Here is a 14,717-nt window from a genome sequence, read left to right on the forward strand (position 1 = left end):
CCAAGACACAGTCCCTGCATTTTAACAAGCCAGTTATAAAACGCTTCTCTAAGGTCAAATTCAAATGACCTTATCAGATCCCACCTGCCAAGTAGCAAGTCTCAAGCAGAGGTGTGCTGCTAAATGTTTAACACCTGGCTCTCTGGAAAACAGCGTGTATGTATGTGTGTGTGGGGGTGGGGTGGTGGTGTGGTGTACATAAGTTTAATGTAAATTTTACTGTGGAAAAGTGCTTGATTATCTTCAGTTCAGCAAAGAAGTGACTCCCATCACTGACAACGAATGAAGTCCTGACCTGCATCTTCATTGTTCCCTTTTCATCTTATCAATGAGGTAAATAAAAATGTAAACCAACATTCATGGTGGAACTACACTGAATGTGAGTGACTTCTTTACTGAATTGAATGATAGTTTTCAATTACTGAAAGAATACTTCAAATTTTTTTTGTAGTATTCACAGTGTAATAGCTAGAGACACGACACACTTTATGTTTAATCTGCTTCTTTAACATTTTCTCCATCACTTTCTTAAGTCTAGATAAGCAATAAAGCAATAAATTCAGTCCTGATTTGTAGTGTTTCCTGATTTCCGTGGTTGAACACCCTCACATAGGTGACTTCAAGCTCCAGGTGACATCACTAAACACAGAGCTGGAAAGAAAAGCAGAGTATCACACCCTCATATAGCATTTATATCATACATAGAGTTGTAAATAACAATAGACAAAAATAACCTAAGACCTTAGACATTAGTAAAATAATTAGGAATTGATGAGCTTTGAATGTCTATTACCTTTAATATAATTTATTTAATAAGTTTATAAAATTTCACTTTTAATAATGTCTGTGTTTAACAACCAGCTGGTCAAATCCCTGAAAATTTGGTAATTGGGTCACATGAGCCAGTAAAGCTGGCCCCAGCACACCACTGCAGGCCCCCAGTAAGAAAAACATCTATGCACACCCCCCAAGGAATCTGAGCCTCATTCTGCTACAAACATGACATTCTTTGACCCCTACTGATATCATGCTCCTTAGTGCATCCATGTTTGTTTTAATATATGATTGCTTTCTATCATTTCTTCCTGCTGGCCCAGGAAGACATGCCACATTTATCCTGCCTATGTACCACTTGATAGACCAACACGTATCCTAGCTTGGAAAATGTGGATCTCCAGCAGGGAATGTAATCACAAATGCCCACAGGAGCCTGGATGGATAAGTGAGTGAAACCAGCTGGAAAAATTCTTGAGCCCTTTTAGACAATCTTTCATATTCGTACTTTTGAAAATGACATGAGGTAAGACATTTCACTTTCATCTTAGTTCTATTGTAAGATGAAGAAAATGGCACAAGTGTCATGAGAAGTGAAAAGTGACACAGTCTCAGTCTTGGGGCTACAACAGGGAATGGTGAGGACTGTAGCAAACTGGAATACAAGCTCAGGGTTATCAGATCTTCCAACATTTCAAGACAAATCAGCAATCTGTACTCTTAAGTGGATCCATTTTTAACAATTGATCCAAATGTTTCTAAGACACCATGTAAGCCAAAGAAAGTACATCTGGGATCAAATGTGTGCCATCGTTTTATGGCCAGTGGCCAATAGGGTGAGTACAGACTCCTTCAGTTGGCATTGAAGACCCAATGCCAGGCCACCCAAGCTCATCTGCCTCCATCACGCAAGGAGACAGATATGTATACAAATCATTCACCCAGAGGGAGACGAGTGCTCAGCAGAGCTTTGTACAGTGAGTTATGGGAACAGAGGAAGCAGGGACTGAGTTAGCCAGTGGAGTTCAAGAAGGAGCAATAGACACACTCTGTACCTCCTCCATCTCCCTTGGGCTCTTTCCATGTCTGTTCACACCAGTGGCTTCTCCAGCTTTCTCAAGTTTCAGTAATACACTTGGCAAGAGTGCCAGGGAAATAATTTCCTCAGGAGCATCTCTCAGACAAGAACTTTGGTTGCCCTTCAGCTGGGACAACCAAGGCATGTTGGCCACCATCTCCCAGAGTCCCCCACTGCCCCAGTAGTAACCTCTTCACTGACATGCCTATAGTAGACCCATGCCCTTCATTGCCTCACTTCCTCACTCCCCAAATAAATTCCTTGCAGTCAGATCCATGTCTCAGGTCTCCTTCTGGATTACCACCCTAAGGGCTTCTCGGGGATGGGGATATTTTTCTGAGCACAGAGAAGGAGAGGGGCTCCTTCTTGCCTATGCTGGAAGCTTTGGTATTTGAATCTAGAAGAAAGGTCATGTCCTCCAGTTGGATTTGGGGCTTACCTGAGCCAAATCCAGTTGAGCGAAGTTCTGGGCATGATCTCATTGAGAGTTCAAGCTCTGTCATCAGAGAGAGGGAAAGAAAAAACCAACCATTTCCCAGTATTTGTTAGTATGAACATATAATGGTAATCTATATATTTTTTCAGTAGGAAGTTCACAATGGCTAGCCTTGTTTTTGGAATAACAACCTGTTACTTTCAAATGAATCAGTCAAGGTGGAAGTATGTAGTTATTTGAGTAGATGTATTAGGGTGGTCTTGGAATAAAAGCTGATGCTCCATATCCAGAAAAGTGCCACCAGAATGGTAGAACATTTGGGTGGCTGAGTCAGCTGCTGAGAGCAGAGCTTGGAGTTCTCGAGTAATGTCTATGTATCAGACTTCCCGGATTATCATCTGAGGTCACATGAGATATTCCCCAAAACAGAATTCTGAAGCTAAATACGTTTTTCCAAGCACTAGTCTCCCTACCGCTCTCTTGGAAATCCATAATTGGCTTAGGAAAGGCTCTGACAAGTCTTGCAGTAAACACATTTATTTGACTTGGTTTAACCCAAAGTTTCCAAAATCTGTTTGTCCACACCTTTTAAAATCTGACACAACTTGTGTCATATGGAAATATTGTAGAAATGCTACCAAACTGTAGCCTGCAAAGATTCCTTTTTTCAAAATTATTTGCCAATGTGCTTACTCTCTGTTTCCCAGACTAGAGTGGAAGTCCTGGGAGAAGAGGGTCCCTATTCCTCCTGGCTCCACTTCTGTGTCTCCAGCACCTAGCACAGTACCCAATGGGTTGCAGGGGTGCAGAATGAAGAAACAAATGGATTGCAACCCTTACTCTTTACTCTCTTTTGGGGCCCTTGTTGGAAGTGCCAGGATATAGAGATGATTAGGTGAATGTCGGCCCTTAAGGAGCGCAGAGTCTAGGGGTGGAGCAGGTGGATGCAGAATCAAATAACCACAGCATGGAGCAACATGTCCAATAATGGATGTGGTTCTAAGGAAATTAGGGACACGGGAGGGTAATTAACTCAGCTTAGGGGAGGAAAGGGGATAGAAGGTAACACTTCACTCAGGAGCAGTTAAACCAGATCTTAAGAATTGAAGGTTTTTTGCAGAATCCAAAGTTCAGACCTTCCCATTTAGGTATTTGTCTGCTATGTTTTTAAATCTGAGGGTGAATTTCTAGAGCAATAGGGGATTCTTGGGAAATTGTTCTTGTAATTCAGCAGGAGCTGGTTCTCTCTCTCTCTCTCTCTCTCTCTCTCTCTCTCTCTCTCTCTCTCTCCCCCCCGTGTGTGTACGTGTGTGTTACTCATGAATAGCACCAAAGTTAAAAAATTTAAGAAAGTCAAATAGTTTCCCTGAAAATAACACTCTAAGAACCAGAACTTAATATATGACAAGATTGAAAAAAGGAATATTACTGATCAAAAGGATAATAAAGGGATATTATGAACAAATTATACCTATAAATTTGATAACTCAGAGGAAACAAATCCCTCAAAAAACAACTTATTCAACTGTCAGAAAAAGAAACAGAAAACCTGAATATTTCACTGTCTGTTAAAGAAATGGAATCAGTCATTAAAAAAAAACATTCCCACAAAGAACATTCCAAAAGCCCTGCTGGCTTCGATGGTGAGTTCTACCAAAGATTTAAGTAATAAATATTACCCATCTTGCACAAACTCTTTCAGAGAATAGAGGTCAGGAGAACCCTGACAAGGGCATTAATAGAAAAGAAAACAGAATATAATGGTTGACTTATTGCAATTAGTACACCATTCCTGTGGCAATTTCTGTCACATTATATTGTGAATAAAATTTTTCTATAGAAATTAAAAAAAAAAAAAGAATATAATGTTTGAGAGCAATGATCATGCAAAGGAACCTGGACATTTTCACCTCTGAGAAGCCCTGTCCAGGGTTTCCTTTTCCATTCCGCCTCACATCACACTGTAAACAAGTAATTACAATTATAATGACAACCACACCAGCAACATTATTTGAGTATTTACCAAATTCCAGGCATTTTACATGGATTAACTCATTCAATCCCCACAATGACCTTTTAAAGGAGGGACTATTCCCCCACCCCTTTCGGAAGAAATCCTAAAAGGGCGCCCATCCAGGTCATGCTTATGAAACCATGACGCAGTCCCAGGGTCATGTTGCTGCTCGCAAACTGCAGAGTCTAAATGAGAATTCTAATTTTTAAACTCATCTCTCTTAAACATTTAAGAGATTCTAAGTATAGTAATAGCTAACAATTAACAAGTGCAGACTATTCACCAGGCACATTCCTGAGTAATTTATATGTATTAACTCCATTTATCCTCACATCAACCCTTTGGGGCAATAGTATCATCTCCTTTCTATTGATGGGACAACTGAGGCAGAGAAGGAAAGTTTCCCCAGGTTGCTGGGGCAGTCAGCAGCAGAGCTAGGAAATGAACCCGGGGCCGCTGGACTCCGGAGCTTGCACGCTTTACCTTGAGGGATTTCTGCAGAATCCAGGGCTGCTGTCATCAAATGCCCCCATCCTCTTTTGTTCTTTAGCATCCTGGGAATTTTCTCTCTAGAGCGCACAAGTCTGTCCTTGCCATCTGAGCTCCTCCATCACTTCTCATCTCCGCCCCTCCTCTCCAGTGGACACCGTCTTTATAATCATCACATCACCTCCCAATCTTCTCTCCCAGGAGCCTCAACTTTCTATTTCTTTTCTCCACAGAATAATCTAACTGGAAGTCTAGTCCTCTCTATCTTCCTATGATAGCAACCATCACCACCACCACCATAACACTAATAGCCAGCATTTATTGAGGATCTACTGTGTGCCAGGTGCCATTCTAACTACCCTTATATCAATTTACTTGCAGTTCTCACAACAACCCTATGACGTAGGATCTATGATTATCTCCATTTAACAGATAAGGCAACTAAGGCACAGGGTGATTAAGTAATCTAAGATCACAGAGATAAGAAGAGTGGAACTTGCTAGAAACCAGGCAGGCAGACTATGGAGCCTCACTCTTAGCATTATGCTATTACAGAAAGGGGAAATGGGGAGAGGCTAAGCAGATTATTCTCAAATGTCCAGCCAGGATTTGTATGGATAGGAAGGCTGAAGAATTCCCCCATAATTTATATCCTGCAAGATATAGATTGAGTTTGAAAGTTGAGGATGGGCCTACCCTATAATCTAGCAATTCGCTCCCAGATATATGCCCTAGAGAAACTCAGGCACATGTTTACAGTGGAAGTGTTTATAAATGAAAAATTAAACTGAAAACAACCTGAATACCCATCAACAAGAAGATGGAGAAATCATTTCTGGGACTATTCATATAATTCCTATATCCTGCTGAATTCTATACAGAAGTCAAAATGAACTACAGCCACACACATATCAACATGGTTGAACAGAATGTTGAGTGAAAGAAAGTCCCAAAAGTAAACATACATTATAATACCAATTATATGAAGTACAAAAATTTTTAAAAGAGCATATTGTTTAGGGATACATATATAGAGCAGAACTAAAACAAAAAGGAAGGAAATGATATACAAAAGTCAGAATAGTGGTTACCATTGAAGGAGAAGGAGAAAGAGAGGATTGGAGAGGGAATGTGGAGGCTTCCAAAATATTAGTAATTTTACATTAAGTTTTTTTTTTTTTTGGCTACACAGCTTGTCTTTACCTATATTTTTATTGGGAGAATGTTAAAATAGAACTCCACCAGCCTTCACTGTGACTAAGACGTGAAGACAACACAAATCAGACCCCAAAGTGAACTGGGAGACCTTGTAGGAACTTCAAAGCAGATGCCCGAGAACCAGTTAAATGACTTACACACTCTGAAGGTAGAAGAGGGTGGGGATGGAGTTTTTGGAGAGGGGTTTGTGAGAATACCCTTAGAGAAAGCCATGGGTATGCTGTGGTTTTTCAACCCAAGATGGTGGGATGCTCCTGCTTCTTCCCCGAAGTCTAGCAAAAGGGGCTTCAACAAGAAGCTTCAACTGAGTCCTCCACAGGGGAGGTGGGGATACATGGACCTGTGTCTGTTCCACCCAGAAAATCTAGAAGGCCAGAAACCCTGGCAGCCTGGCTGCTCCTATAGCAGGAGCAAAGGAGAGATGGTTGCATTGGGCCTGAGCTAGAGAGGCCAGGTTTAGCAAATGAAAATACAGGATGCCCAGTTCAATCTGCCTTTCAGATAAGCAACAAATACTTTTTTTTTTAGTATAAGTATGTCCCATACAATACTTAGTATACACTTACACTTAAAAAAATTATTCATTGTTCATCTGAAATTCAGACTGAATTGGGCATCCTGTATTTTATCTGGCAACCCCAGCTGGACCGATACTCCAAAGATGTAAAGAGGAAAAGCTCAAGTATGTCTTGAGGTCCAGACATGGGTCATGAGGAGAAAGTCAGCCTGGGCCCACTCTAAATCCTGCCTAAGAGGTCTGCGTCTCCCTGATACAGGATCCTCCAACAGAGTTCATATGCTGCAGAGTAATGGAAAACCGGGGAATGGAGGAGAGCAGCCAAGCAGAGAAAAACAGATCCCCCAAGGGAAGGGCCATTAAGTACTCCTAGAGGGGGGACCCCCCCCCAATCGCCTCCATAATACACACACGAGAATATGTCAGCTTTAAATGGAAGCCAGGCCCCCCGAGCGCAAACCAGCTGATAGGAGTGGCCTTCACCTAAGCACTCTCTTGGCCCCCCTGGATTTCTCTCACAGTAGATGTCAGAAACCTTGCTCAACACAACGAGGAAGAAGAGGCAAAACCTTAAGGGGGAGCATGGGAGAGAAGCATCCTGCCCCTCACCCCCAGCTTCCAGCCTGCTGAGGCCCAGGGAGGGGAGGGGAAAAGTTTTCACTTCAAATCAAGTACCACATTTGATCACCACCTGGAGCCATTCTAATTGCTGAATTGAGATCATGTTTGTCTCTTAAAGTACCTGGAGGATTTTAATGACTTCTCAAGAGTGAGTGGAAAAGGCACAAGTCTGAAGGTGTTTTCAACCAAGTAATAAGGGAAGAACTTCCTCTACTGAGTACGTTTTAGAGTGACTGCTGGAGAGAAAAATAAACATGCCTTATAAAAAATCAGCCTTATTAGGGTATAATTTATAGACAATAAAATACAACCATTGTAAGTGTACAGTTCAATGAGTTTTGACAAATGCATGTGCCCATATGACTACCATCCTGACCAGATATAGAATATTTCCATCATCAGGAGGTTCTCTTTTGCTCCTTTGCAGTCAATTCCCATACCCTCTCCAAAAAGCTGTTGTGATTTCCATTGCCATGGATCGGTTTTGCCTGTTCCTGGACTTGATGTAAATGGACTCAGACAGGATGTATTCCTAGACATCTGTGAGATTCATCCATGTAGTGTACCAGCAGTTCATTCTTCTCTCTTGTTCAGTAGCAAGCCTTGCAGAAGGAAGCCACAATTTGTTCATACATTCTCCTGCCGATGGACATTCGGGTTGACCCAGATCGGGGCTATTATGAATAAAGTTGTTTGAATATTTGAATGTATCTTCTTTGGGGGAGACATCCCATGAGTCCTTTTGTGCAACTGGATCAATTCTACACGTTATATAAATGGGGGAAGCTACATGGTTAAATTCTGGTTGCCCGCACTGCCTTCCAAAGACTCTGAGTCCCAGGCCTCGGTCCTCTCTCTCTCCTCTCTCTCGCCTCCTCTCCCCATTGACCCCTCCTTCCCTCTCCTCTCTGGAACCCCTCCATGACCACTCCAGCTACAGCACCTGTCAGCTGGGGAGGCGACCCAGGGAAAGGCAGGAGACGGGAAGTCAATCCTTGGCCCATGTGGGGCTTTGGCAGGAAGTGGGTCAAGAGTGTGTTGTGTTTTATTACCTTGCTGGTTAGGAACTGGAGTGGGGCCGAGGTGACCCCAAATTGCTTTCCTGCCCCAGCTGAGCTTCCTGTGGGCAGACAGAGTCGGACTTGCCAGCCGGATGCCTGACATCTGGTGGGGAATTAATAAATACTGCTGCCCCTCCTTTCCCTCTGCCCTGCTCTGCCAGGCCTTGAGGACAGACCCGACTTCCAGAGAGCAAATGTCTCCCAGGAGGCTGGAGGCGGGGACTGGAGAGCTGGGGCCTCCAAAATGCTGAGTGTTGGATGGGCTCTGAGAGATCAAACAAGCCAATGGTTCCCACCTCCAGGTCCTTGCCTGGCTGTTCCCTTGGCCTAGCCCTCTCTACCCAGATCCCTGCCTGGCTGGCTCCTCCAGGTGTTCAGCCCTGACCCCACATGTTCCCTCTTCAGGGAGTCCTTTTCTGATCACACCTCATTATCCAGGTCATTCTTGTCATGCCACTTATCACTAGCGCAAGTTTCTTTTTCTTTTGTTTGCTTGTTATTATCTGTCTCCCCACCAGACCATAAGCTCCATGCAAGCACAGACCTTGTCTGTCTTTGTTCACCTCCCTCCTCAGTGACTCAGTAGATATTTGTTAAGCCCAAATAAATAAATGATCTCAGTCAGGCATTGCAAATGCAGGGGACAATTTAATGATCAAGGCAGACTGATGTAAGAAAAATCATATCATCTTCTCCAGTTTGATTTTCACCTTTTATAGTGCTGTGGGTACAGAATACCATTATTCAGGCAGGGAGGAAAAAAAAAAAACCCACCCAAGCTTGATGATAAATTATAACTGGCATTGGGCTTCAAGTGCCATGGGGGCAATAGGGAGCGGTGAGGACTGTGGCGACATTGGGAGCACAAGCCTCTCTAAAGACCACAGCTGCTGCTCAGTTTCTCTGATTGTTGCCATGATGGAGTGTGGGCCAGTGATACCCACTTTCCTGATTTTCCAAGAGAAGCTTGAAATTGTACTTTTATGTAAAATCTTAGTTATTTTTTTTAAAAAAAGATTTGTTTATTAAAAGGAAAGTGTGAACCAAGCAAAACACATCTGCAAACTCTATCAACCCAGCGGCCACCAGTTTATAATCTCTCATCTAAAGGGTTTCATATGGCGAGTCACAGACACTTCTGGAAATTAATGAAAACCCAGGAAAAGTGCTCATACATACACAATTCTGAACCTAATTTCAAACTGTTTGCAGATTACAAGGGATCAGAGGACCCTGGATTAAAAATCCTTGCTCCATTTGAAAATCCCCCTTTAAAAATGTCTAAAAGCTAAGTCTAGAGAGGAGGAGTGATTTCTTCAGGACAACATAGAGCACAAGAGACAGGTGTCATCACTCCCAGTCCTGGTTACCATTAAAGTAGAGGAACCAGGAGTCCAGGAGGAATCACCAATTTTACTCCATCCCCCAGCAGATCAGTTCCATCTCTGGCTCTGCGCCCCTTGCCTTGTGAACTTGGATCAATACCTGGCCACCCCGAGGTTCAGTCTGTCGCTGTGCACAATGGGGACTTCTTTGATCCCTCAAGGGCAAATTAAGGTAGAACCCTAGAGGCACATGATTCCAAGGCACTGTTCCTTTGAATTTTAACTTCTGGAGTTCAGAGGTTGGGGGAAGGTAGCCAATCTTGCAGGCTCAATTTCTGGGTAGTCCCTGTCAGCAGTTTGCTTCCTCGGCCATTTGTTCTGTGCAGAACCTTGGCTTCTGGCAGCGAAATCTTGCTGAGGCGGCCCAGGGCAAATGGAGTAGTGGCCTCAGGTACAACATCTCTCAAGTCCCCAGCCTCTGCCCTCTTCATCGGGAGCTGGCAAGACTCAGCTGAAACCTCCAGGGGTGGATGAGCAGAAAACAAGGCCAGATTCTGGAAGAATTTGATGTGGATGGGGCTGGCGGATGGCTGAAATGGAAAGTCCTTGGCTGCATTAGCAGGGAATGGAATGGCAAAGAGATCTCTAGAGCTGAGCTGTCCATTACAGTTTCTAGCCACATAGGGCTATTTAAATTTAAATTAATTCAAATTAAATTAAAATTTCAGTCTCTTAGTCACACTAGCCACATTTCAAGTGCTAAATAGCCACATGTTACTGGTGTCTGCCTTTTTAGGAGAGCAAATACAGAACATCTCGATCATCACAGAAAGTTCAGGCCTAGGGCCCGGGAGGTCTGGGTGTAGTGGTTTCGCCACTGAATTCTTGTGGCAAGCCACAGAACACTGTGAGCCTCAGGCTGTTCATCTGCAAATTGGGAATGTTAAAAGAAATAAAACAAAAGAGTTACTATGGCTAAGAGACATTAAATGGAGGGGGGAGGTCCTGCTGGAGGTTACTGTTATCCAGGTCTCAGCCAGATGCCACAAACTGCCAAGTATGCAAAGCCTCAGGCAACAGTGTTCCTCAAAACCCCCAGGACATCCAGACCAGAAAACAAACCACAAGATAAAGCACCCAGTTAACTATCTAACCTGAAGGAAAATTAGAGTACTCAGAATATCCACCAACCACAAGCAACTTGTCTAATCAGTTTCCTTTCCTTTAAAAACCCTCATCTGGAAATGCCAGGAGGGGACATGTTTGGGATTGCTACCTGAATCTGTGCTCCCCAAATTGCAATTCTAAGACCCCAAATAAATGCCTTTGTTGCCTTGCAGCTTAGTTTGTTATTTCTCGGTTGACAGGAATCATAATATTGGGATGCCACAGAGGACATAATTAGGATGAAGGCACGTGAAAGCATTTTGAAATGGGAACTTGATGAGAGTATTATCTTAGGGGTGAGATTATTAATAAATTTTGATTTCTTCTTTTTACACTTTTATTTTCCAAGTTTTCAACAAGAGATATGTATATTTTAAAAAGAAGGTATTCTCTGAACACCAAAGTAATATATGTGTAAAATTCTGGGGTTACAGTTCTTTTTTCTGAGAATTAGCAGATATTTAATTGTTGAATTGCAAAAATTTGAGGCCAGCCTGGTATCTTCCTTGAGTTTCTTGCCTGAATAGTCATTAGATTTTTTTAAAACCATCAAACCCGTTAATGTCACCATGAAATATCTTCAATGTTGATGAGACTCTGAAAATTTTTTCTTGGTCACAGTGTAGTCTTTCAATCTGCATACATAAGTTTTCAGAGAAGTTCTCTTCTAGTAAAGATTGTATTTTTTCTGTTTTATTTTCTTCTTCAGTAATCCCAATTATGCAGATGTTACATTTCCTCTGCCTTCCATATTGATCATTTTTCTTTTATCCTTTCTCACTTTTTCTTTCCCACTTCATTTTTTTTTCAGTCTTCTTGAGCCTGTCAATCATGTCCCTGGTTACGTTTTTAATATTTCTACATTTTGCTATTTCTAACATAGCTTTTATTGTTCGAGTGGCTTTGTTTTTCTCTTCTGCTTCCTTCCTGAACATTGCTTTTTCCTCTTTCTACTTGGCACTTTTCTTTCTTTCTTTCTCTTTCTTTCTTTCTCTTTCTTTCTTTCTCTTTCTTTCTTTCTTTTTGAGATTTGTTTTAGGAAGACCATCATTTCTTTAATTTTTGAAATAGTGCACGGAGAAATATCTGCTCAATGGTTCTTCCTACTTCACAGTACAACTTGTCCAGTACTTATTCTTTGCTTACTTTTTATTTATGTTTCTTTCTTACTTCTCACATTCTCTTCTTGTAGGTCCCATGCTGGCAACTCATCACAGAATTGGGGCCATTCTTTCAAGACTAGTGTTTTGTTAAGAAAAAAAAAAAAACTGTGGCAAGAGGGGCCGGGCAATGAGCTGGGGCAGCCGCTGTGCAAGCATTAGCACCTGTTGATGACATCGGAGCCCTTTCTCACCAACACCATCCTGAACTAGGGCTATCCTCCAAGCAGGCTAGAGACCTATTCACTGTGAAGCCCCAAGGATGTCACAGTTCTTTTGTGTCTCTTTTAGCATTTATGTCTCTCTAACCAACTGAAAAAAATAAAACCAATACAACCATATAGGTGATCGCCACCCATCATCACTCTTAGACCTGCTACTCCACTATCCTGCTTCTTGCCCAAATGTGGTGGTCTTTGAGCCTCCTCATTCAATTCACGTGTCTCAGGGACCCTGTCTCCCCTGTGTGCTTGCTCCAGTACTTTTCCAGTGTTAGGAAGGGTTCATAGGGTTGAAAAATAATTCTGGGGAACTCTGTCCTGCCCAGGAGTTACATAAGCACGTGCCACTCTTGGTTTCTTTCCACATTTCGATGCAAATTCCACAGCCATTGTCAGCTCCTCTTCCTGCACAGGGGGTGGGATCCTGGTCTTTCCTACTTTTTTCTGTGTTCAGATTGCTTCAGAAAGGCAAACGAAATAGAAAAAATCTTTGTTCCACCAACTTTAACCAGAAGCACCTTCCACCTCATAAATTTTTGTCCTTAGAAAGCACTAGTAGAAAGGGCACTGGCCTTGCAATCAGACAGGCCTGAGCATGAAACCCAATTCCTCCACATTCCAGCTGGGTGACTGTGGGCCAGTCACTTCCCTTCCCTCTCCCTCCGTTTCCTTAACTGCTGTGAGGCCATAATGATAGTGCCTACCCCGGAGAATAATGTAGTTAACATAAGAGAACCACTGGCCCAGTGGTGATTGATACACAGACAGTGCTCGATAAATATGAGCTATTCTTATATTGTATTAACTATTGATCATTATATATTTATATTATTTTCTTATTAATAATACAGGTTTAATTTCTTAAAACTGGGCTTTAAAAATATGCTCTTAAACCTTAAAATACATCCTAAGATATCAGAATGAATCTGAGATCATGTAATTCAGTGCTTTTCAACAGGGGGTGATTTTTGTCCCCCAGGGGACATTTGGCCGGGGACATTTTTAGTTGCCATGACTTGGGAGAGGGCTGCTACTGGCGTCTAGTGAGTAGAGGCCAGGGATGCTGCCAAACATCCTTCAATGCCCAGGACAGACCACCACAACAAAGAGTTTTTGGCCCCAAATGTCAATTGTGCCAAGGTTGAGAAACCCTGGTCTAATATAACCCCTAGTACAATATAGGAAACAGTTGCCCAGAAAAGGAAAGTGACTTGCCTGAGGTCACACAGCAAGTCAGAGGTAGATGGGAAAGCCGAGGACTTGTTTTATGTTATTTCATTGAAAGACAGTGGTGCCCTGAGCTTTATCAGGCAGCAGAAGTTGGGAGCAGGGCTGGGACTAGAGGGAGGCAGGTGCATGCCCCTGACTGTGAGAGCCTCCTTAAATTCTGTACCCTAGGCACTCCACTCGGCTCAGCCTAGTCCTGACCCAATGTGGGATCAGGTCAGAAGCATCTTAGAAGTCAAGGTTGGGGGCGGTGGGGCAGGTCGTGGCCATAGTCTTTGGCCCAACTCTACTCGTACCAACTCACCCCAGTCATATATCCCAAAGTCCAGATTCCTTACGGGAAGCCTTGTAATCCACCACCCCCACCACCCCAAAGAAGTCCCAGTTCTCCAGATTTAGCCAACACATTACCACTGGGATTAAAGTCTGCGGGCAAAACATGCCAAAGTGAGAGGGGAAGAAAAAAAGAAAACGCCATGTCAGATAGTTAATTTTTGAGCTGGGGAATGATTTCCAGGCAGACACGAGGCAAGTTTTTCTCCCCATTGCCCCCAAGCTTGCTCCCTTCACTCAGGAAAGGGAAGAAAGAGAGATGGCAGTTCTCCAAAGCTGGGGCAGAAACTTTCGGACAACTGCATCCACCACCACCAGGCCCTGTCTCCTTGCTGGGTGGCAGCAGGCATTTTTGCCAGGGCTCCAGGCTATGACCAGGCTCTCGACAGGCACTGGAGGCTCCATGCCAGGCAGAGAGATGGCTGGTCAGCCCTTCGGGACAGGCCTGGGGCCAGCTCCCTGCAGTGAGGACTTCCTCCTGCCTAGTAGAGGCCCGCTCCCCAAAAGTGTCCAGAGCCAGGCTGTGTGAACTGCTGAACTTTGAACTATAGCAAGGTGAAGGCCATGCCTTGAAACTCTCAGTATCCCCTCATCACCCCAACCCAGGGCTGGGAGCATGGGAGACAGCCAGGCCGACACAGCAGCCGAGGCCCCTGCAGTCACGCAGGCTTGAAGCGCCACTGTCAGCAGCTCAGCCACTCACATGGTATGATCTTGGCAAGCTGCTTCACCACGCCAGGCCTCAGTGTGCTCATAATATGGCTACAGGGCTCTAATCTAACCCAAATACAATAGAGGACAGCAGGGCCTCACAAAGCAGGAGCTGTTGTGGTCAGGAGAGGGCTAAAATCTAGACCCATTGCCCATAAGCAGAGGAACCTGTGGGTTACAAACGTGGCGTCCAGTGCCAGAGTGCCTGGGTTCAAATTCTGCCTCTACTGCCTCCTAGAGCAAGTGACTTACCCCTGTGCATCAGTTTCCTCACCTGTAAAATGGGTGATGATAACAATGCTGATAAGAATTCCAACCTCACAGAGAGATTGTTGTGAAGATTAAAGGAGTTAACATGGATAAAA

General features: G+C 43.4%; 1 protein-coding gene across 2 annotated transcripts in view; it reads right to left on the reverse strand.

The window, feature by feature from the left end:
- The window catches only part of SLC13A3 (solute carrier family 13 member 3), an 85,281-nt gene that overhangs the window by 54,909 nt on the left and 15,655 nt on the right, over positions 1–14,717 (reverse strand). The window contains exon 2 of one of the 2 annotated variants that reach the window (XM_037810944.1): positions 2,292–2,348. The exons of the other annotated variant lie outside the window; for it this stretch is intronic. The gene's annotated coding sequence lies outside the window, so the exon portion shown is untranslated. The remainder of the gene's footprint in view (positions 1–2,291; positions 2,349–14,717) is intronic. 2 annotated transcript variants of the gene reach the window in all.

This window comes from Choloepus didactylus, chromosome 19 (genome assembly GCF_015220235.1).
Source record: "Choloepus didactylus isolate mChoDid1 chromosome 19, mChoDid1.pri, whole genome shotgun sequence".
NCBI lineage: Eukaryota > Metazoa > Chordata > Mammalia > Pilosa > Megalonychidae > Choloepus > Choloepus didactylus.